Here is a 24,037-nt window from a genome sequence, read left to right as displayed (position 1 = left end):
TCGAACCTTCTGGGGGAAGAGGACCGTTTTGTGAATATGAATTCCCTTCCCTTGCTTGATGATGATGGTGCCCGAAAGGTTTCTTACCGCAAGGATATTACTGTTTCAATGAATCCATTGCTGTGATGGCCATCTTTTACCGAGCTAAATCAAATGAAATTACGGTCTATAAATTAGGACGCTCATCATTCGAGCGAGCCAAAATGCTTTCGGTGCAGCTTTTGACCAGGATCACGCTCGTCTAATCTAACCACAAACAAAACTGCAACCGAACCCTGAGCTGATGGGATGAGCACAATGAGCACATAAAATATAAAATCGTATAAAATACGATGTCCACCAAATCAGCAGTTTTAAGCGAGGCCGTGCCGGGCGAGATCCGTTTGCGGTAAACGTCAGGTGGATGTCACGTGTTTACCCACGTGGTCGTTGCGGCCAAACACGGCTAAGCTAAGCTCAGCGACTGATAGAAGGGAAAACGAAAAAAAAGGGGAATAAAACAGATCCCAACCCGAATCCTGTTGATTTATTTAGAGGGCTACAATTCAACTTTTACGATGCTGTTGATTTATAGGATTTTTACTTGCTTCCGAGGTTAGTTTTTTTTTTCTCTCGCTCTGCTGTGTTGAGCTACAATTTTCCTGATTGCGACGACTGAACCGACGAGGATGCGATGGGCACGTTACACACGGAAACGAAATTACCTTCCGATGGGTTGGTAGCGAAAAGCAAAAAAGCTTCAACCAAAAGCAACAAACTTGCCCGAAAACCACCCAGCAAGCGTGAAAAACAAAAACAACAACTCTCGGCAACTCATCAGGAGGTAGCGCAAGTTTTGGGGCGTGAAGTTCGTTTGCGAAGCCAACGCGAAATCGTCCAAAATACAGGGGGAAAAAAACTCCACGGAGTGTGGGGGGCAACTCAACAAAAGGCCACCCGCGAGCAACGGTTACTCGAAAACAGCTGTGTGGTAGTCACGAAAAGGACTCCTCATGCTACCAGCAGGGATATCGAGCGCGCGAGTGAGATAGAGAGTTACAACGACCACAAGAGCAGGAGTATGTGCGCGCGCGTGTGTGGTTTTCAGTGAGGATTCACGGTTCGTTGGCTTCCTTCCAATGTTGGACAATGTTTACGACCATGTTTTCGTTTGTCGAATGACCGACTGTATTCCCGGACACGCGGAAAATTGATGCCCTACAAGACGGGCTCGGACGATTCTGAACGAGTAGGGATTTCCCCCATTTCCCTACTCAAACACATAATAGGGACAAACAGGAAGGCGAGTTTTATTGCACTTTATTGCAGAGCAGGGAAAGAGAGATAGAAAAAAACCTTCCCAAACCGTGATATAATTCCCACGTTTTGAGATGACATTTTACGCCCATTCAGTTCAATTCAAGCTGTCTCGCTCCCCATACACATCACAGGTCGGCGAGAAGATCTCACTGTGTGATCATCGTGCGGGCCTCCGAAAAATGGGTCCGAAAAACATGGGCCCGCTCAAATTGACGTACAAATTGGATCATGGCGGTACAGTGCCGGAGGATTCGGCTTCCGTGTACCGGATTTTCCAATTTCAGTTTCGTCATGTTCGCTGTCAATTTCAATTTTCTTATCAATGTTGCCCGATCGTGGTGCCGGGTCGCCGCCCATCGGACCAACAATGGTGTGTGTGAGTGTAAATGAGAGCACATTTGCTAACAACAACCGGAAATGAGCGCGGTCCTTGGTTACGCCTAAACATTACACACCACTGCCCGTTGGATGGATCAATCAGAAATCGGTGTGGAATCGGTGTGCGTGCATGTGTGTGCTTCCCCTCCACCGAATGCAGATCAACCGACGGCACACGAGTTAGCCGAGAAGCGAGCACTTTGTGGGTGTGATGTGATCTAATCTGATGGGATGAATCAGCTGGACGGGTGGAAACGTTTTACAACTCGAGCTGTCCAGGTGTCAAGTAGTTGATGTCAGACTAAATTTACCGATCGTTTACCGGTCGGTTGCGGTTACCGGGGCAGAGCTGTGGAAGGTTGGTCCGTGGGTTACGCTGACCTGTTGTACCGTATAGCACGGTAAGCGCACGTTATGGGAATTATTGTGATGGGTGAGATGAGGCTCAAGTTATGCAAATATGAAATATTATCATTTAAATCTAATTCTGGACGCTAGCGCACGCCGTGGAAAGGAGGAGCTCATTTACATAGGAAACGAACTCTTGGGAAAAGAGGTTCTTTGTGCTCTTCAATGATGGGATTAAACATCCAGTTGGACAACTTTAAATTGTCTTTTGATAAGAAATTGGTCAAGCAGAGAATAATCCACAGAATTATAGAACCTTGTCGCTGGTCAAGAGCATTTAAACACATCGAAGCTTCAGTAAGCAACGCTGAAGTATTGCAATGCATAAATCGCAGACAAAAGTCTGCTTCATCTTGGCTTTTGTCGACCGAGCCCTTTTGCCTCTGAAGCAAGCAAAAATTATCATAAATATGTTTTATGAATACCCATTATAAATCCAATAATTTCCACGAATAAATATAAATTGCCTTTCGCGCCTACAAGTATGCAATTAGCGCTACACGCACTCTCTGAAGTACGTTGTAATATTAATTGGAGGTGATCGAAATCGGTTGCAAATGTAAGTGTTTCCTGATTACACCGACGCTTAAGGTGTTTCTCTCATTGAAACAGATCGTTCCGAAAATAAATCTGCACTTCAAACGAGCGCAAAGAATCATTAAATGTAGGCCACACTAAAAGGGCCGAAATAGACACACTCGGTACCGGTAATTGCTCACATAAGTGGCAACATTATGGTGAAAGTGGTGCTTCTTCCCTACATGCACTACTTCAAAGCATTTATCGCAATCACGCACCTGAACGTTACCGGCTGCTCGTTAATAGAAAACAATTCACCTTGAAGCGTACGCGCGTACGGCGCAAAGCTCACCGTAAGCCACCCAGCTAGCTCACCTTTGCGCTCAATCAAGCAGAGCCCATATTTTTGGACCACACCTTACCTGGATGTCTGTGCAGCATCCTGCCTACCGAAAACAACAGAGCGGTTCATATCGTTGCGTACGGACGGTACGGTGCGCGTGTTATGGTTTCTAAGATACCGGGCAGGATGGACATCCTGCCGCACACACGCACAAGGAGCCGCAAATCGTCTTCCCTCCAAAAACAACGAAGAAGCATCTTCTTCTGGCAAAAGAATCTCTCGCTCCCCCGGCCCAAGAGAGTTTAAGTACTTCATCCTTCGTGAGTTGAGTTATTCTTTTTCCAATCAGAAGCATCAGTCAGAATAAATTGAATTTGTTTTGCCTTTCGCCCGCAAGTGCCCTTTCCACGGCACAGTTTCCTTTCCCAGCCAGCCATACGTTTGCAAATCCTGGCCACGGCACGGCAAAGAGCAAAAGTAGCAAACACTTACCATCAGCTTGGCACGAGGCCTCTCAAAAGCCTACGCTGCCGCCGATATTCTTCTACCTCGTAGTACTCGAGGGAGTCGAGGCACAAAACACATTGGAACGAGGCTTCACATAATGTATGCTTGCGCACGGGAAAAACACAGTCCGTTTCCATCCGGACGGATGCGGTTCCGGTGTGTGGGGAAAGAGCCAACCGCTGGGGCCGGAGACAGCTGAGATGAACGAATAAAGTTGGCTAATGCGTTTAGCCTTGCTTGAGGGAAGGACGGACGGATTGGTCCAGAAAACTCCCGAATAGACCAAACAGCAAACACGAGCAACGAGCTTTCATGCCGCTGCGGTTCAGATCGTTGGTCAAGTGAGCAGGAGCCGGTGGTAGCCGATGCAAGCCATCCACTGTTACTAAGATCGAGTGCCGAAAAGTGCCTCGAAATGAAATCATTCTTCCGCAGCATCGTACAGCCAGGTGACGCAGACGCGCACCACAAAACCTTCCCCGTGAGCGGAAGGAAAGGGAAAGCACAAGGACAAGCGGACCCGCCAAACCAAAAACTCGGCCATAAGCCTGAAGCAATCAGTCACGTAAACATGAAACCCGCTGGCGAAAAAGGAAAACGGGGCACAGAAACAAAGAACAGGGAAAAGATCTTCCCTCCTGAAGGTGATGTAGACCCGGGCACATCTGATACCGAAGGGAAAAGCTTGCTCGAAGATAATTTTCCTATTTGCTTCAGCAACAGCGCACGTTACAAAGCTTTTTTTTTGCGCTCCATCGCCAGGTAGATGGCGTCGGTGTACTCTATTTCCATCATGTCGTACATTGTGCGTGAAGCATTTACGATAATATCCTGACAAATATTGCCGTAATAATTTCCATGATCTATCACCATGGTGGTAAGGTTCGGTCGGTGAAGGTGAAACCGACCGTCCTGTGTGTGTGTGTGTGTGTGTCGGGGGGGGGGGGGGGGGGGGGGGTGAATGAAGATAATGCCCGCTGAAAGACATGTCTTATCTGGTAAATAAATATCTCGCAGGTGTCTTCAAGGTTCTCTGCCCAAGACACTTCTCCGGACAAGGGCCGGAAAAAGGAGACTGGACGGTGTGTGAGCATGGAATGGAATGGAATGGATGGTGTAACTATTAAACTATACAAATTGATAATTAAATGCGATGATGCGGTTAGCTTAAGTGCGTTCATTTACAGACGAACGAGACGTACGACGAGGACCACCATCACCACCCAGCAAACATTCTCATTACATCAATCTTAATAGCAAACCTAACTTTGTTGTTTTTCCGCTTACAGCATTTTTCCTAGACCAGAAAACTCCTCCTCGAGGCGGGAAAATCATCACGGCAGTTTTATGACGTCACACGCCACATCAGTAAATGGATATCTTCGCTCGGTTCGCCATTAGACGCGCAAGCTTCCGACCGTTGAACGGGAAACCCTCGGCAAAGGAGCAGCAACCCATCAAGCAAGTTTATTGATTGCTTGCTTCCCTTTTTCTGAACAGCAAACTCGGCAAACGATCGAAGCTGAACGAACTAATCATTCAGAAACAGTTTATCTGCCAGGTAGTGCACCCGTTCTACCGCGCTAAAGGGCCTCGAGGAGTTCGATTTTACCATACGCTTTCAAGAGGAAAAGGTACAAGGGAAAAGTACACACGATACACACTTACCTTTGAGTTTCTTCCCGTTCTACCGACTGTGTGGGCTTCACTTTATGTATCTCCCCCTTTCCCTCTCTCCCTTCACTCGCTTTCGTGTCTGTGTATGGTTCGCTCCTGCACGTCGTAGGCGCTCGCGTTGAGCGCTCTTCTTAATAATCCTTTATTTAAACCATAATAAATCCACTTAATAGATTATCCCGTTCACCACACGTTACCATCGGCGGGTTGCAGTGGTGCAGCCGGGGTCCCCAATCATCAGTCCCCCCATGCACCGGGGAAGCGCACTCATTTCCCGGTCGGGCCCCATCCACCGTAACACCGGCAACCTGAATCCTCCGTGCTACTGGCCGTTGGGTTAGGCAGGAGACAATGTAATAAAGAGGCGAGCCCGAAAAGAAAACGGCACAACACGACCTAGAAAGTGATCACTTGTTTTCCAGCTGAATGAGCCACTCTTTAGCACTGAACTCCCCCTTTCACTCGACACGTTATCACACTAACACACGCATACAGCCTTCTCCTCACACACGCACACCGCCGAGCCGTTGTTTATGGGTATTACTTTGATTTTCCACACTCACCACACTGGCCGGATGCAGTTGGAGGGTGGTGTCGGGAGGACGCCTTTACCCATCCCCTCGTTGACACACACACGCACGGGCACACGCACACGCAACACGACACTACTTACACGGTTGCTTCGAAGCGTTCGAAGCTGATGCCACACACATTCTCGAGTGGAATGAATTCAATACACTTTGGAGCAGCTTTTTCACCCTCCCGGGGAGGGATTTTTCCGTTCCGAGAGCAACAACAACGAAGACGCAAACTGTGCACACTTTTGCACTCTCGGATTTCCCCTGGCCAAGAATGTAGCTTGAGGGAACAAGCTTACCGCAAGCTGTTCCTGTATCGGGTTTCCGTCATCTGTCGGTCGGTGTTGGGAAAAAGGATTTTCCAGAGCGTTTTATTTTTTGTTTTGCCTCCGAGTTTCGAGCTATCTATTCATTTGGTGGCACCGTGGAGAATCGATGATTTTGCTACGGAAAGCCACACGCTAACCGATCCTTTTGAGCTCGAGCACTCCTGTAGTGCAGGTGTCGTCTGCCAGCTGCTGCAGACAGGTAAATTGCAGACCGGGACACTTCTCGCTCACGGTCTCATTTTCACATATCAAGATGGCTTATGTTGGAGCTGTGTTTTTGGGGGGCACACAAACACGCACACACTCACACACGCACGATTACTTCGCGTCGATGAGTCCCGATCAGCTTAACGTCCACTGTCGTCGAGTGCCGAAAGCCCGTTTGAACGTAAATTCATCCTCTTTTGTTGATTAAAATTTGACCACAGCTGGTCCCAGCCGAAACTGCTCGCCCGGAGCGCCAGAAGACTGTGGTGCGACGTGCCTCGATTAATCACCTTCGCATTCGGGCTGTAATTAAAAAGCAAAACAAACGGAAAGCGGGTTTTGTTTTAAATTAAAACCTTCAAACGATTATCAAGTACAAACAAAATGTCCCATATTCATTATGGTTAATGAAAATCGCATGTTTTACGACTCATCCCGGACTCCCTTTCTTCTTTGGCCGCTGTTGAAACACATCTCATCAGCTGTACCACACTCCAATCAATCTGGCTCGTTTTTCTGCCCGTACCGCACTCCATTAGGCGCCCTTCGCCACCGCTGGAACATATATTCCCGTTGTGAAGGAATTAAAGCTTAACGAACGATCGGCCCGTTTTGGGGATAAGCTCAGAAAAATCTGTCATCCGTACATGGGACATCGGACACATAATAAACACGAACACGAACAAAAAGGAAAGCCCGGTAACGTTTCCACTTCATCATCACCGGGTGGTAATGAATAAATCAGAAACACATTTCATCAATCCGCTGTCGCGTTGATTTTCGAGCCATTTTTTCCCCCCACACCGGCCTTTTCAAACTGATACAGACCGTTCCGGAAGCTGTGTGGTTGTGTTGGGTTGGATTGAACAGGTACGGGTAGTCGACTGCTGTTGTTGTATAACGCAATGAGCGGATATATTTGATTCCTCATCATAGCGGATAATTAAGCCGTATGTTCTTACTGTGCCATAAAAATCAACACACACACACACAAAGATATTACTGTACGCAACATAATGAACCGTAAATGCGTTGAATGGCTTCGAAGATCGATTTAATTCCAGCGATAATTAAACGGTAACAAGAAACAGTCGCAAAACGGAATACTCTTTCTCTCCGAAGAAAGGACAACGCTGGTACGAAATGAACCGTCGGCAGCATGCTGGTGGCCACACTTTTTGCACTTGCACACCGTCAAAAAGTCTCCAATTTAATTCAAATTAATCGAGCTGCTACTCAACATCGGGCTTTTGTTATTTTATTCTACCCCTCGAGCGAGCAGTGCACTTTGCGCTTGGTTAAAAACAATTTCGAAATTGCAAACGCCAACTAAATGGCTGACCGGGGATGGCCGTGTCCAAATACTCCAATTAATCATTCGATCAAACGAACCATCCATTTCCGGCGCCCGATCCGATTGTCCATTTAATCCTAATGGAAATGACTAAACTCACACAAACTTCGTCAAACAGTCGATCGACGCCCGGTTCGCCTGCTAATGCCCGGTAGCACAGATTGGTAGCAGATTTTCATCCGAAATCACAAAATTGAACTCTAATTTGCGTCAATCAGTCGATCGGCATACTGGAATAAAAGCGCCCGCCCGAGCGTTCGACGGTCAGGTACGGTTCCGGACAGTGATAGTAAGTGCGCGACACTTAAGCGCCTGCCAGCTGGCCAAATTGGAGGGAGAGTACGGTTCGGAATGGTTTCACGGCTGGCGGGAGCGGCGTGGGGTGAGTTAACGCGATTCGCCCAGCACTAATGGATGATGCTACAGAATTCGATTAATTATCTGGCTATCTGCAGTAAAGCTGTGTTTGTTTTCACTGTTTTGCTTTTGCTCGTTTGATAATGGTTTCGAGCATGGGACTGTTTGTATTGGATTTTTTTTTTCCTTTTTTCTTATCAGGAATGTATTTTTTTTAAAGCGAGTTCATTGCTAAAATCCCACAATTTGATTATATAAAAAATATTAATTTTTATTTTTTTGGGTATTTTTTTGGTAAATATTGCTGTTGCATTCGAAATATTTTCTATTTCATTCAAATACTTTCTTTAGCTTTTAATCTAAATGTAAAGCTTTTGAAATTTAATCTCTACAAATAACGCTCTTCATGACAAGAATATTATGCTAACCTACACATAATCCATTCATTCCCGTATTTACGTATCAAGACGTCACGATTGACTAAAATCTTCCCCGCACATTGCAAAAGGGTTTTGACATCAACAAATCATCCGAACGATGCGTAACCAGAGACATGAATTGAATCAACCATTAGCGTCCGTTTACACAAATGGTTGCCCACATTCCTCACACAGCCCCACCAGACGCAGATTCTTCAGATGGAAAATGTTTTAAAATTTGCAAATTTATGTTCATGCAACACACCCCAAAACATGTAACATGATACACCGTCGTCTGCGCGAGCTTTCGCAAAGCGTACCTTTTCTTTGGCGCGTTTCAACCATTTCACGTTCACTTTTCAACAGCGTCAACGTCAACCATCGTCAACAATCGGGTTCCATCACGCCAAGCGTCATATGGAGCGATACGCTCGTGTTGGGGCAAAATGGTGGAAAAATGTGTGTGAAAATGGATGCAACCAACAGAACAGAAAACCATAAACCAGCCCACTCATGTTACACGCAGCAGACGCTGATGGAGCACTTTTAAACGTGCGGGTGGATGCTATTTACAACTTGAACGATAAACAGCCGCGAGCGTGGTACAAAATTATAAGTTTATTTGCATATGAATTTTTCAAAACCCTTTCTTCTGCGTCTTGTGGAACAAATAGAGCCTGTTGTTGTGTGTCTGTTTCGTTGAAAAGCACGGGTTAGATTTTTCTGAGTAAGTGTCATCTCTTACATGAAACACCAGGCGTCTCCTTTACAAAGTACCGGGCGCCTCCTTAGATCATCTAGTGCATTGCTCACAAAGCACTGGGCGTCTCCATGGAGGTTACATTGGTGAACGAAGTGCTAAGAAGAACGAGATTGTATCATAACTCTTGCATAAATCAAACGCATCGCGAGACCAGAGGAGTTTAGTTTTTAATTAAAAAATCACATAAATTCCCAAAACACCACATGGAAAATTTTTTGAAAAAAATCAAAATTCGGCACAAAAACGTGCGTTTTGTGTGGCAGTCGCGGTCCACAACGACCACATTCCCCGCTATACAGATTTAGGGCAGCTTTTCGCGATTCTAGTCCAAAAAAGTTGGTGACTCCTCCGACATGCTGCCCCGAAGTCAGTGGTACAGCTTACCAGAATATGATGCCTGCACCTACGCTCCCTTCACGGCCCATGGCGTTCTTCCTAACGAAAATAAAAACACCTCACGCTAAAGGCATCATTTCCATTGCCAGTTGTTATTTCACTCAGCATTCCGCCGAGCGACATTCACAAACGATGCAGGATAAACATGTTTACCACTTCAAAAAGCTTTTCGGCTCGGCCATTCCCGAACTGTGATCGTACATCGATCGGTGTGAACAGTGTGCACCTGGCCAGTGTGTGCCCGTGTACATAAATGCTTCCAAACTCTCGGACAGGTCAAACTCAAAATATTTGAACCGATCCATTCAATGGCCACGATACGGTTTTTCACTGGAAAAATGAAGCCTCTCTTCCCTTCGAACGAGCAGAGAAAATACGCCCGTTCGTTTGGATGAATCATTTTTGGCCTGCCAGGCTTCGGAACATGGAAAACTGCTCGCAACGTACCGCGACGCACGTGCAAGAAAATCCAACGTTCAGCGATCAAAGCGGATGGTTCGTTAGAGTGTTAGAGATGCCGGTCTACTCGGTTTACAACACAGGGATATCCGTCTAGCGAAAGGGTCTTCCCCGTTTTGGTACGGTAACTTTCGCCCAACTGCACGAGTTGGTAACGTAGTAATGTAACGAGTAGTGACCGGAACAAAGCCTCCACAAATCGGATACCGACAGTGAGTGTACGGCGAGATTTAGCGATCCGGTCAATGGAGTTCTCTTTCATCCTTGTGATGCCTTGAGCGAGTGGCCTCACCGTTGACAATTGATGTCGTGTAACAATGCGTTGTCATGTTGGAAAATACGGAAAAACATGTTTATCCTTGTAGGCTAGTAAGTAACTGTCCGCTAGCGGGAGGGAGTACTTACTCAACCCAGAGCTTCTCGCATGACTTGAACTTGAAGGAATGCAAAGTCTAGTGTGATGAAGTTTGCTTCATGGATTAAGTGTTGTTGGAACTTTTTAATAAAATTTGTCTCAAAAGTGATGGAACTTCATAAATGTTCATGTATTCGAAATTAAAATGAAATGTTATTTAAAGTAACTGCTCGCAACCCTTCCGAATGATCGCTTTCTCATCCCTTTGCACACAAAACTGTTCATGGAAACAATTTTATCATCTCATGATAATGATGATGTTTTCCCAGGCCCGTCGTAGCACCATATCAAATTCCGGAGGTCAATTCCCTCCCATTCACATGGTTTGGTTTTTGATCTTCCTCGCTACCGAAACGACCCCAATAAATACTCCTAATTGGTGTAGATTCGTTGCTTTTGCCCACAACTTTTCACCCAGTTCATATTTCCCTGCTAACCCCAGCAAAGCCCCTCCCAACCGCTTTCACTGACTTTTACTGAAAATTGGACAAAAGCGGGTAGGATGGCAAAATACGACCAACTAATTTTGACCTCGGCAAACTTTCTCCCTCTGCACGATAAAATTATGCTACGTAGGTTTGTTTAAAATAACAACAAACCTGCATTTACCACGCCCCGAGAGCTAGTTCATGGCTGGGGGGGACCGGTCAGCGCTGAGTGTCCCATTTTCACCAGCTAGCTTTTCTACGCGCGACGTTCCTTCGGGCATTTCTGTCCACAACCCACCACCCATTCCAAGTGACCAATGGCAATTTGGGTCCGACAGAAACCCATCACAATCTGAGCGGGATCTATCCCGTGGAAAAAGGGCAACCCGGAACGTCACAATAAGCCTACGTTTACTTCCGGCCCCGTGATTTGCCTGTACCGGACCCGACCCGAATGGATGTATTCCAAAGCCAACGGGGGTTGTGGTAGCGGTTATGACAGTTTAGCAGGACCTTCTGGCTGTCCGATTATAATCATAACAGTGAACGACTTTTCGGTCCGCTTTCGTTGTTGCCGTTCCATCCGACCTGCTTCGCGCGTTGCCAATGAGCTAAAACAGCAAACGCTTTCTCGAGGTTAGTTAACGGGCGGCGTCGAGCCGCTGTTTCTGGTCCATGAAATATTCCACCCCATCGTAGCGTCCCTTTCAGCACGCACACAGACGCACCCGAATCGCTGATTTCAGACAGTTTGGAGCCCGAAAATGGACTTGGACTTAGTGTTGGTTTCATTTCCAGTGCGGGGTACAGTCTTTCTTCTGCCTTCAGCAAAGCCCGAAAGTGGCTAGTGAATGTTTGAACTGAAGCGAAAGGGAATGATAATGTTGTGCTCGCTCGGAACTCCATTATCGCTACCAGTTTACAGCCAGTGCTTCATCAGGAGTTCAAGAGATTTTGTTTGCCTGGCTAGTGGTAACATTCCACAGCACGCACAACCAATTTCATGGTTATGCTCAATGTGTGAAATTTGGAGAACGTGCTCACACTCGTGCAGCTGCATGAAAGCCTGGATTGGAGCGTAAACCGCGTTTCTCACGCATCAAGAAATAGCTTCATTTGCGTTGGATCGTGGGAAGGATTGATTCTTTCTAAGCTAACTTTAAAAATTTAAATTCAATGTGCAGTTGCTCTCATTTAAGATGGAACAACTAAAAATTACTATTTCTGGTACTCTTTATGACTTAAACCAATAAACCAATGCTGGTAGACTGGGGTCGAATTAAAAAAGAACTCCATTTAAAAAATTTAAACGTTTCGATCTGCATGAGTGGCTTAAAACTGGTTTATACGAAGTATATTTTGCTGCAAAATGAAGCTTATACATTTTTTAGTAAGAGGCCAATATAGTTTAATAAAGTCAAACAATTTACCAAAAACTACAATTTTGTATAGACTCGCTATCAATACTTCGTGCCTATCTGTTGAATACAAAAGGCTTTAAAAATAAAATACCATAAAATGAAATAGACAATAGAGAACGAAGAGAGAACAGCTTTAAATTGCCCTTATTTTGAAGTAAACGTATCAAACATTATTAATCATGATGTTACTCTACTTTCAACGAAAGTGCAAATGGCTGTTTTTTGTTTTTGTCCAATGGAAGAACGGTTCTAGGAAAATTCTAGGATCAGAAAGAATTTAAGGCAAATTTAATATTTTCCACAATTTTATACCCCTTTGAACTAACGTAAGCTTTATTCGATTTACTGAGAATTCAATGTAATCAAGGATCAAAAACTCGTAAGCCATTTTCTGTCTGAAACATCCCCTTAACTACTAAATTGTTTAAACTCACTAGAAATGTGATCAATACCTAATGGATCTAGCGCAAGATCAAACGTACAACTCAACTGCACTTCAATCGACCTTTTTCTTCTGATAAGCCAAATGATGCTACCAGTAGATTTGTTCCTCGTCCACAAACACAGTTGTTCACTACGAACCGCGATGATTGAAAGAACCTCAGACACACACACTCACGCTGCAAGTGAACGATCCCCTTTTTTTGCAATCAGCCACAAGTTTTGAACCCCTTTTTTGGCCACGGCAAACCGGCTAAATACCGATCAGGCGAACCACCGTTTGCACCATCATCCTGTTGGCCACGCGACAGATAATGACTTCCGAGCGAGGGAAATGAAACAACTTCGAGTTCCGTTTCCGCGAAAATACACATACACACACCATCATAACCTCAGCTCGGAACGCTCGACTCCGGTGTGCCAGCTTCAGCATTTTTTTTTTTGTCATTTTCGTCCCTTGCGTTCGATTTTTATCATTTTACGGACCTGTGATCCGCATCCGATGCGGTCCGATGGATCGTACCAGTGCAGTGCATTTTGGGCTCTACACTCCCGGGGAAAGCCCCCGTAACGAACGCAAACGGAGATACTGTCGGATTAGAAATGTGAACAAGAAAAATGAACTTTACCTTCTCCCTTTGACCACTCAATCGAAACGATCGGACATCGGGTGGATGGCGTGTGGTTGCGAAAAGAGAAAAATGCCACAGCAGTACGAAACCTCATACGAACCCTCGGTGAAGCTCGAAAAATGGAATTTCCCCCGAGCAAACCACACACACAAACACACATACACATTATACGCAAACACGCCCGGAAAATAAATCTTTGAATCATCACAGCACAGCAAACAAGTTCGCTAAATTCGCTTCGTCAAGCTTGTCGGGCGCTCACGGACCCGGACTAGGACTTCAATCCTTCCGGTGACTGGGAAGCAATACTTCGATCCATTGCCCTTGGTCGCCCGATTGCGCCCCGTATGCTATTTTTAATCATCGATCCAAACCGTGCCCTACTTGCTGTGGCCAGAAAGGATCGGGTGGGTTGGTTTCAACCCCGCTGGGTCTCCCGATTATGGATGTCATATGGTGTCCCCGAGGTGAGCAGCAAACGAAACAAATAAAGCGGGACCCAATAAGCTCAAGAGCCAAGAGCAGCCAGTGTCACCGTGAAAACGGTTTCCATCACCCGTGGAGTTCTCGGTCTGTGTGTGTGTGATGGTAATAAATATTTACCTCCATTGCTATTGCCAACAATCGGAAGGATCATAATGATTTTTTGTCGTACAATGGAGGATGCTATCGGATGGTGGGCGAGATACGTAATGAGGCAGGTGAATTGGCAACATAAACCGTACCTTGACCTAATCAGGGAAAGGAAAATCGATACTTATTTTGAGCTGACATGATAAAAAATGAAGAAGAGTTTTGAGCAGGAAGGATAGGAGAGTTGAAGTGAAGAAAATAAGGAATGGTTTTTATTCTTGATTTGAAAATATTTTGACGATCACCACAACAAAGAGAAAAAAAAGAGTTGAAAAATTGATGCATAAATAAATAGATACATAAATAAATAAATGAAATTTTTTTTTTTTTTATTCATGAAGAACGGCCTGGCCGTATTGCTAAATAAATGAAATATAATAGAAAACAAAAACCTCTAAATGACATAGAAGAACTACAGAAACAAAAAGAAAAAAAATCGATTCAAAGATAAGGAAAAGCCCATCCAACTTCTTCCATTCGGTTTCACTGGAGCAAAACAATGCTAGAAGAAAAACAAAAGCATTATTCTTTCCCCTCACCCAATCGCGCCCACTGGTCTTATCATATTACCATCAGGCGATGAAATATTTGCTCTATGAAGTCGTTGTAAGAGCGTGGTATGCCCGAAATGGGGTAGAGACACAAAAAAAAGCAACCAACCAACACCCAAACAACACACACCGTGTGACTTTGGCAGTCTCCGAAAGTGCCGTGTTCTCGCGCGGGTGCTTACCACAGCTGTACACATCGGTTTCGTGCGAGTGACGCAGCTCGCATCGTAATTCATCTCCATTGCATTTGAGCATAACTTGCATAAATTTTGCAACCTCCCACATAATATTTTATCACGCACACACAAACGCACACGAAAACGCGTGAAATTCTTTAGGCTGAAGAGAGGGGGAAAAAAGCTCTCCCTGTAGAAAAGCGGCCTAAAACGTTCGTATTCACTTACGTTCAATTTTTTTTCGAGTAAAGATGGATGGGAAGCAGGAGCGCCTATGGAGTGAAAGGGAGTCACGAGCAAAAGATGAATAATCCTTGCCCGGATTCCCATCGACACCATCACCCAGAAAGGGCGACGGCTGGCGATGGGATCGGGATTCCTTCATCCGCTTTTTGCACCCCTTTTTTTTGGACCCAAACGCTGTGTGCAATCCTTCATCGTTCTTGCTTCGGGTCGTTCATCTCACTTGGCTTCGAATCTCTCTTTTTTGTCAATTCTTTTTTTTAATTTTCGAAATTGATTCTATATCTCCCACCAGCTGGTTTTTTTTATTTGCAACCGAAAAATAAACGCAAGAAAATGGTCTTCCCATCGCCCACAAGCATCAGCACAGCCCAACACAGGAAAGGTTTTTGGCCGATGATGTTCCCGATCGGAAGGCAAGTTTTGCAATGTTTTTCCCATCACAGTACATTTTACACACAGTGGTGGCTCTCAGGGTGTTTTTTTTTTTTGTGTGGTTCTTTATCCTTCTTTTGGGCTGGAAAAAGAAAAAAATGCTGCTTCCTTTCTTCCTTTTTCTTCTACCACTTTTCCGGTAACGATATGCAGCAGAAGACTCGATCATCCTCGAAGCACGCTAGCAGCAGCAGCAGGAGCAGCAGCAAACGCACGTGCTATCGTTTATAATTCATCTCTCCGCTCACGCATCGAACATAAATTTTGCTCATCCCTTTGCTCTACTTTTTTGTTCGTTCTGTTGCTGCACTTTCATAACGCGCGCCTTCCTGCGAGCAAGATGAAAAATTGTATGTGCGTGTGTGTGTGGTGCCCACAAATATACTCCACACACTACTCGAGCCGGGCAGGTGCCCTGATGGCGCGCCATCTTGCTTAAAAGGGACCGATGCCAACATATTTCCATGTTTACCGCGTGACCATCGCCCGACGACGCGTCCGCTTTGCATGCTGCTTGATGATGTTCGCATGTAGATCGCGACGAATTCCCTAACCCTTCCCTCCGTTTTCCCTACCACCACCCTACCATTGGACAGTAGCCACCATTTTAACCGAGCAAGAGCAAGGCAGAGAGCGGCAAAAAAGCACGACCACAAACCGAGGCGCCAACAAACAAGGGGGGATTTTCCTTATGTTCTTGTTTTTCGTGGGAGGAGGAAATTCTTTCACCCTGTTTACGGGCCGCCTCCGGACAGCCGGAAGGAAATCATAAGAATTTTCTCATTTTGAACTAAATATGTTACGGGGTTGAGGGTGGACTACGCTCGGCGCAAGCAAAATATGTGATACATCTGGTCCGTCCATTGATTCAAGCTTGCCAACTGTCACCAGAACTGAAAAAAAACTTATTATTTCAAGGCAGGAAATGGGAATGTTTTTTACTGGTGAAAAACTGCCTAAAGAAAATGGAACTTCAATGTATTCTGTTTTGTAAATCTTTAAACAATAAAAGACATCGAAATTTGGTCCTTTTTCACAACCCAGAAAAAAAAACATCTTATTTAGCTTACAATTACAAAACACAGTTCAATGGGCAGAACTCGCTCTCCCTCTCTCTCTCGCTTGCGATCGAATTACGATTTTTTGTGTGTTAAACTCACTCACTTCGAAGAAAGGTAAACTTCAACCCGACACGTTTTTCCATCGAAACTTTTCCCTCCCACGGCCGGAAAGCAAACACTCCGTCAGTCGATGCTGTTTAGATCGAGAAAACAACTCGACCGTACGCAAACCGTTCGCTCAACTATAACGCTATCGAACATTGCTTCCAGCTTTCCTTTGCTGGGGTCCTTTACAAAGGGCTTTCGAGAGAGAAAAGGGTGGAAAATAATTCCCAAACCAAAAAAAAAATACATCTCCTCTTATTTTATTACCATAAACAAAAGCCTAGATGCCTTCGTTCGGCAGCTATTATTGCTCATTAATTACGGCGTACAGTTTGGTAATGAGTTTCACTGGAAGAGGCGAATGGCGTTTCACCTAACCATCGAGCATGGTCATAATGATTTTGATTTAATTTTATCCACTTCAATGGTTTGTGTGGTAAATAAAAAGTGCGAAAAGGATCACAATAACATTTTGCTTCATGTCACAAAGGACTTGGCTGAAAGCCGGGAAGGGGTGATGGGTGATTTTAATTGTCATAATTCTTATGTATGTGTGTATGTGATTACCTGTAGGTTTTTTAATATTTGCGTTGAAGAGATTTCCACCTAATTAACAGCCTTTAATTATCCGTATCCACTTCATCGCTTAAAATGCATTTGGCTTTTATAATATTTTTTCGTAGGAACTCAAATCACTTTCAATAACACACGATTCTGACTTTCGTTTTGCTTCTCAATTTGTTTTTTTTTTTTCTAAAATTGGTAACACTTTGCTTATCACTTTTAGTACACAGTCTTGGTGATTTTTTTTTTGAATTGGCTCCTTTCACACCACTTTTCACGACAGAATACACTTCACAGTCCTCTGTAGATTATTTTAAAATTTTCCTAATGAGTGTGGAGAAAAACAACAACATATAACACTCTCACTTAAATATTTATAATTATGCGAACAAAAATATATCATAACTTTAAATATAAGTATTGAAATTTTAAATCATTTCACGGTGCACGGCCGTCTTCGACGATAATATTCACTGTTTTGCTTCTAAAAACATCTTTTCTACGAAGAAGAATAATTCGGGTTTAACCGAACCTTTAATTACACCAGTCCGCAAGCAAGCACGTATTTTGGACGCACACGTAAAATTGCACCAGAGCAAGACGTGCCCTGCGTGAAACCGAACCGTCGAGCATATTCGCACTGCACTACACTGAAAGCCAGCGGATGACAATTTGCGAAACCCGCTCGTATCGGTGAACGAGCGCACGTACACACGCACACATACAGAGTGAACACGGACTAAAAGCGAGAAGAAAAAAAACGCAGCACGATGCGTTTTTCATCCCCCATATTTGCGTTCGAGACCCGTATTTGCTGGCGTATTCGGTCGTTTTTCTCTGTGTCGAAACTGGTACAACACTGGTTTTGCGGATGCTGCATCCAAACACACACACACAAGCACATACTCGCTCTCTCTCTCTCGGTCTCCCCGTAAAGGCACTCAAAAGGTTCGATTACAGCCAGGCCCGAAACCCGAAACGCGGCACGCGAAAGCAAATCACTCCAATCACTCACTCACTCACTCACTCACTCACCAGGGAAAAAGGCAGCCAACCCAACAGCAAAACAGCTGAGAAAAAGGCTTCAGCAAAGAACGCGACGATTAGAATGTTTCCACCAAAAGGGAGCACAAAAGCTCTCTCTCTCGCTCTCTGGGGGTTTTCTCTTCATCTCTCAGTCACATCTTTCTGCTCACTCAAAAGCTTACATAACGCAGCTGCTTGCTCCGCTCGTAGAAAGCCAGCTGATTCGGAACGAAACACATACAACCGCACACGCATCAAGAAGGCTATTAGGTTTCCTCTATCGTACACGCACACTTACACACTCACACACACACTTCTCTCGCTAGCTACCTCACTTAACACCATTTTTCTAACCCAAGGCCCGAACCCGAAAAGAAAATTTGGTTCATTACCTCCTCGCTGCTTGTTTTTGTGCTCGTTTCGTTCGCCTCATGCTCAATACTACTGAACGCGTCTTTCGGTGTGTGAGAAAAATGGGGGAAAAACCTTCTTACACTGTGTGTATTTTTTTACCTGCTATGGCAAGGAGCAAAATAAAAACAAAACCTGTTCAAAGCGAGCAGAATGTGGGAGAAGGAAATAAAACAATAAAAAATACACTCACACACACGCGCAAAGCAATATCCTGCGAATCCTGCAGAATATTCGTGTACGATGGAAAGAGAGCTAAAGAGAAAGAGAGAGGGAGTGTGCGTGAGAGAGAGAGAGAGAGAGAGACGACAGAAAGCGTACCACGCGCACGTTCACCGAGAAGGAGCCGAGAACGAGGGAAAAACATAATGGACTGCTTTATGACCTTCAGTGAAGGAAAACTCATGTAACCTTAAAACACATTTGTCGAGTGAGCATGGTTGGCTGACGTTCGGGTGGGGTATAAGTAGAAGGAGGCCACCACCGGACCGTGACCGGGTGCTTTCACCCACATTCCCACACGCACCATATGGGGTACCACACACAAAAAAACAAGTGCACAAACAGACACACACGCGCGAGAAACATCCGGCGACTGGGGAAAATCTTCTTCACAACAACCTGGCGATGGTATCTGACGATGTCAACGAGAGAAGTGACAGCAGCAGTCCTTTCGATCTGTTTGTTTCCAGCATACCACACACACACACATACACACGCACATAATTATCCAATCCAGCCGAGCAAATGTATGACTTAATTTGGGGCTTCGAGCTCTTCTTCGGTGCTCCTCTTTAAGGCTGACAGCAAACACACATTAAAGCAAGCGCTGGTAAACAGTGTCGGGGTAAACAGAATCGAACATAAAACCCCTTTTCACGGTGTTCGACACTCTTGGGCTCCACACTCCACAGGCTCACGTCACGTTCTCACTAATTATAGCCGACAATTGCATTTTCTTTTTGTTTCCATTCTTCCAAAAGCACATTCTTTCCCACGCGTTTGATGGACGTTTTGGTGGCACAAAACCGCACCAGGCCGCGTTGAATTTCATCCTTGACCCAACGGTTGACGTCCTCAGTGTCGTTTCGCTCGGGTTGAATTTCGCGCTATGGCCGCTCTGAATTTCACTCTCGTGCATTTAAATCACGGACGGCAAACAACAGGCGCCTATTTAAACCAAACCCGGGGTGGGCTTTAATGGAGCCCGGTGCTGTAGACGTCACATCGCTGCTGGTGTCATGTTTCGTGGTGAGCGATGTAAGGCACCCAAATAGAGCTACTTCATCGTCTCGCACATCACACTAGAGTCGGTTCGATACAATCCACGCACTGGCTGGCTGGCTTGCTGGCGTGTAATCAGTTAATCTTCGCTTCCAAGAAAAAATCCCCTAAACCACCGAGCAAGGAATTTTCGCCACAAGTCGTTGGTTTGCTGATCGTTTTTCTTTGCTCACCACTGCTCTCCACGACTGCAAGATACGCGCGAAGCCACCAGCTTGAAGATTGTTTCGGGAAAATTGAATCAAATATTCAATTGTTGTTTGCTCCGTGTCCGCGCGCTTCTTCCTTTCACCGAACAAAAAAAAACTTTTGCCCTTACGCTCGTGCGCGCACGGCAAGCAAAATGGGAACGGAGCAAAACGATTAAATATTTATGTTTTTGCTGCTTCCATTTTGCAATGCCACCGACTCAGGCGCGAGTCACCGCACACACCACCGTGACGCACTGACGTACCTTCCCTCACAGTTGGCACACGGTCGTCGGTCCCTGTTCGCAACATCATTTGGGGATGATGTTCTGGCTCGTGGTCCTTCACCTTCACCAGCCATCCATCGGGCTCCTTCTTTGCCTACGCTTTTCCGAGGGAAAAAGGTTTGTTCGTGAAGGTGTAAAGGGTGAAATGGTGGCTTTTCTCGCACACTCACACTGCCCTACACTCACACTGCTCACGCTGAGGCAGGGAAAACTCACTACGGCTCGTGATGAGAGAGCTTTCAGATGAAGCAATAGTAACCTTTTTCCGCGACGAGAAATCCAGATACTGGATGGGAGGATGCACACGCATACCTGTGCAGAAGGTATAGAGAGCGGATCTCTCACATACACCGAGTTGAAGCTTTTAAGGACACTGCTGTCGTAGATCTGTGCGACACAACTCAACACCTCTCCCGTAGTAATCGAAATAGTTTCACTAAATTTGGACACACAAGCATTTCTAATCGGTTGCCCCCATCAACTGACCTTTTCCCTGCCGTCACCACGTATTCCGTCGAACCCCCTTTTTCCACCACCGTCCTCGAAGCTTTACCGAACGGCAACGCGACAGAATGCGATCCGCACGCGACGATGTTCTCGGCCGAACTGACTTCTCGAAGCTCGAATCGAGGCCAGGCAATCGTGGTCGCTGTCGTCATCGTATCGGCCAGGACAGCCCCGTTCGTGTTCACGCTCTCACACCAAACTGTGCGCTCTCACACTCTCTCGAAAGCTCCAGCAGTTGCTCGTGAAAGCGTTCGGTCACTCGTCCACTCACCGTTCTCTGCCGTTGAGCGACGCGGCTATTTTCCACGAGACACACTCCGAACGGAGGGAAACAAAACGGTACACCGACGAAGTATCAACATCATCGAAGTCGATGGGAAAAACGATGATTGCCCTCCTTTTTTGTTTTTCGGAGGTAACAGCGCCCGTACAGCCTCCGGCACAGCATCCTTGTAGGCCGCGTTTCGATCCGTTGCTACACATTTATAGAAACGCGCGAGGAAGCGCAAGTACCGGGAAGTGCATCGGTTCCCGGAACGTGATGCAACCGTGAAGCATGGATCCACTGTGCTCCTCCAGCGAACGGGTGTTAAGTAAAGCACTTCAACACGTTCGCAGCACACAAGCGAGCTGGCCTGCACTTGACGCGGGCAGGGACTGGAACATCGTTGCGATAAATCCAAGACAGATCCTGAGAATTCTGTGCAGCGAAACCTGTTCGACAGACACACACTCACACACCTGGACGCCCTGAAGGGTAAAGGGTCCTATTTTTATTTATGCATCACTAGCTGCATTGTGTTCATTGAAAAATCCATTATTAGCTTTTTAATGAATGGACAATGCTAGGGGGACAGTGTGGCAAATTGAAACGAAAAACTGGTTGCAATGCTTCATAATTATTATTTTAACGCGAAAAATTTTCAAAACTAATCCTTTCTGGGATTGCTTTGTTTTGAAGAAAGACCAGGCGTCTCCATTAAACGTAGACTTTGATTTTAATCAGTATGTATTGCTAAGCGTCTGTTAACTGTTTTATTAGTACATAAAACTATTTTAAAACCAAGAACAAACTTTGCTCGGTTATGATTTTAACTGAAATTATCCTTGCTGTGTGTTGCTGAATTGTTAACAAAGACCAAGCGTCTCCATTTAAATTTTGAATATATATTTAATCGTTAATACATCGCTAAAAATCATTTTCAAAATGATAGTTCCCCCAAAAGAAAGGAAATTTGATCTGATAAGTGTTGAAATAAGTGCTAACTATATATTAAGTTATCCTTGCTGAGTGTCTCTAAAATATTAAGAAAGACCAGGCGCCCCCATTGAAATTTAAGCTCTAACCATACCTTGGCATTCCTGAAATTCAAAGCCAAGACAAACAAAAAAGAAAACCTCAAATTCATGGCAAGCCACATCGCCACAACACTTTATAACGTTCATGTAAAGCAAATATTTTAAATTTGAAAAGTAAACCACAAATTTCTGTTTTCTGTAAACCACCAAGTAAAACCAAATCTTGCACTATCAATCTCATCATACTTTTTCATCCTTTATTTGCGTTCCAATATGCAGCACCCGCCCCACAAATTCCTGTTTGTGTTGCACACAAAGATAGTGCAAAAATGAACAAAACGATTTTCATATTTCATCATCATATTGCCAACACTTTTTGGCGTTCTCGTTTTGTGTGTTTTTTTTTTTTTGTTCGCTGTGTCTGTGTTGTATTCATTTGTTCACACGCACGTAACCGTGCTGCCAGTAAGTTGCCAGTCAATAGAACTAGTTGCAGCACCCGTTATGCAAACTCGTCTCACCAACGCCAATTTTTATCATGATTTTCTACTTGCTTCTCTTCTGCCCTGCTGTCTCGTTCCCGACCCGGCTATCGGTTGGGTGGTTTACCTATTCACAACTTGGGTTTTGGCAGTGGGGCAGAGGGAGGGGGTGGAGATGGGAGGGAAGGAGGTGCGACAATACAATACTGCTTGAACACCCGGGCTACGAACGGTTTCCAGTAGCAGTAGTAGCCGAGTTGGTGGTGGAGCAATTTTTTATTGTGCGGTAACACTGATAACGAGCAACATGTCCCCGTTTGCAGACAGTTTACCACACTTGCACCACCACCATTTCAATTTTAGTAAGCCCCCCCCCCCCCCCCCATTTTCCTTCCTTCCCCTCATCCTTCCAACCTCAGACAGACAGGCGGACAGGCAGACAGGAAAGTTGCAGCAGCAGTAGCGCCACGACTCGATCGTACACCGACAGTTAGTAGAGTGTCAGCATTCGCCTCCCAATCCTTCCTTTCACTCGCCGGGATCGGGGCCGGAGTAGTAGCGTACGTAAAAGTTTTCGAACAATATAGAATTAAATAAATGTGACAATGAACGCGAGCATGCTTTCCGCTTCGGTTCAGTTGCCCCGTTTCCATTCCCAAACCAGCCTCAATGTGATTGCAACGAAGCTCCCATTTTTTATGTTCATGTGCCTTTATGCCCGATTTTCCTGTGCACAGTTTTCTACCCATGCTTTGGTGGGTTCCGATTCGCAGCCATTGAATTGGGGCTGCATATTTTGTCTTGCAACGTGTGTGATGACAAGCTCGATAGTGCTTGCAGAAATTACAACTGTTTCCGCAGATATGGATCCTTCTGTCGCTCGTTCGCTCTCTCTCTCTCTCTCCGATGCGCTTTATTTAATACAGTTTTCGATGTCGAATAATACTGGAGGAACTTATGGGTGATTATTGTAATGTGCTGCATGGAAAACATTTGTAAACCATAACTACTTACAGCACGCCCAATAGAAGCTAAATTTCGCTTCGTCTAATTGAATATAAAAGAAGCGAGCCGCACACTCAACTCAACTCACAGTAGTCTCCCTTTCACCAATTAAACTAACTTCCAGCCGAAGACCAAGACCACAATCCAGCTGCCAGCTCAACTCTAAATCTCTCTCGCGCCTTAAGGCTCACATTTTGACAGTTTTATCTTCACCGTGCAGCGTGCAGCTTTGCAAGCCCCGGCCGTACCTGGGCGACAAGCCTGTGGAAAAGCCGTCTTCCAAAGACAAACACACGCACTCACAACTCCGTCTGCTTTGGGGTTGTCGGTGGCTGTTTCGGAGAAAATTCTAAGCTAAAACCAACGAGATTTGAACGCGCTTCACCATACACACACAGACACGCAGGGAGCGTCTCCACCATTAGTCATATCTCCCAGCCAAAGAGCTCG

At 45.3% G+C, this 24,037-nt stretch overlaps 1 protein-coding gene across 1 annotated transcript in view; it reads right to left on the bottom strand.

Moving 5' to 3' along the window:
- Positions 1 to 20,905, bottom strand: part of LOC118510496 — a 109,692-nt gene extending 88,787 nt beyond the window's left edge. The window contains exons 1-3 of the mRNA XM_036052390.1: positions 20,781 to 20,905; positions 17,102 to 17,422; positions 5,123 to 6,548 (exon numbers count right to left, since the gene is read on the bottom strand). The gene's annotated coding sequence lies outside the window, so the exon portion shown is untranslated. The remainder of the gene's footprint in view (positions 1 to 5,122; positions 6,549 to 17,101; positions 17,423 to 20,780) is intronic.
- Between the last annotated feature and the right edge of the window lie 3,132 nt (positions 20,906 to 24,037).

The sequence above is a fragment of the Anopheles stephensi genome, chromosome 3, assembly GCF_013141755.1.
Source record: "Anopheles stephensi strain Indian chromosome 3, UCI_ANSTEP_V1.0, whole genome shotgun sequence".
Lineage (NCBI taxonomy): Eukaryota > Metazoa > Arthropoda > Insecta > Diptera > Culicidae > Anopheles > Anopheles stephensi.
This window is presented reverse-complemented; position numbering and strand designations above follow the sequence as displayed.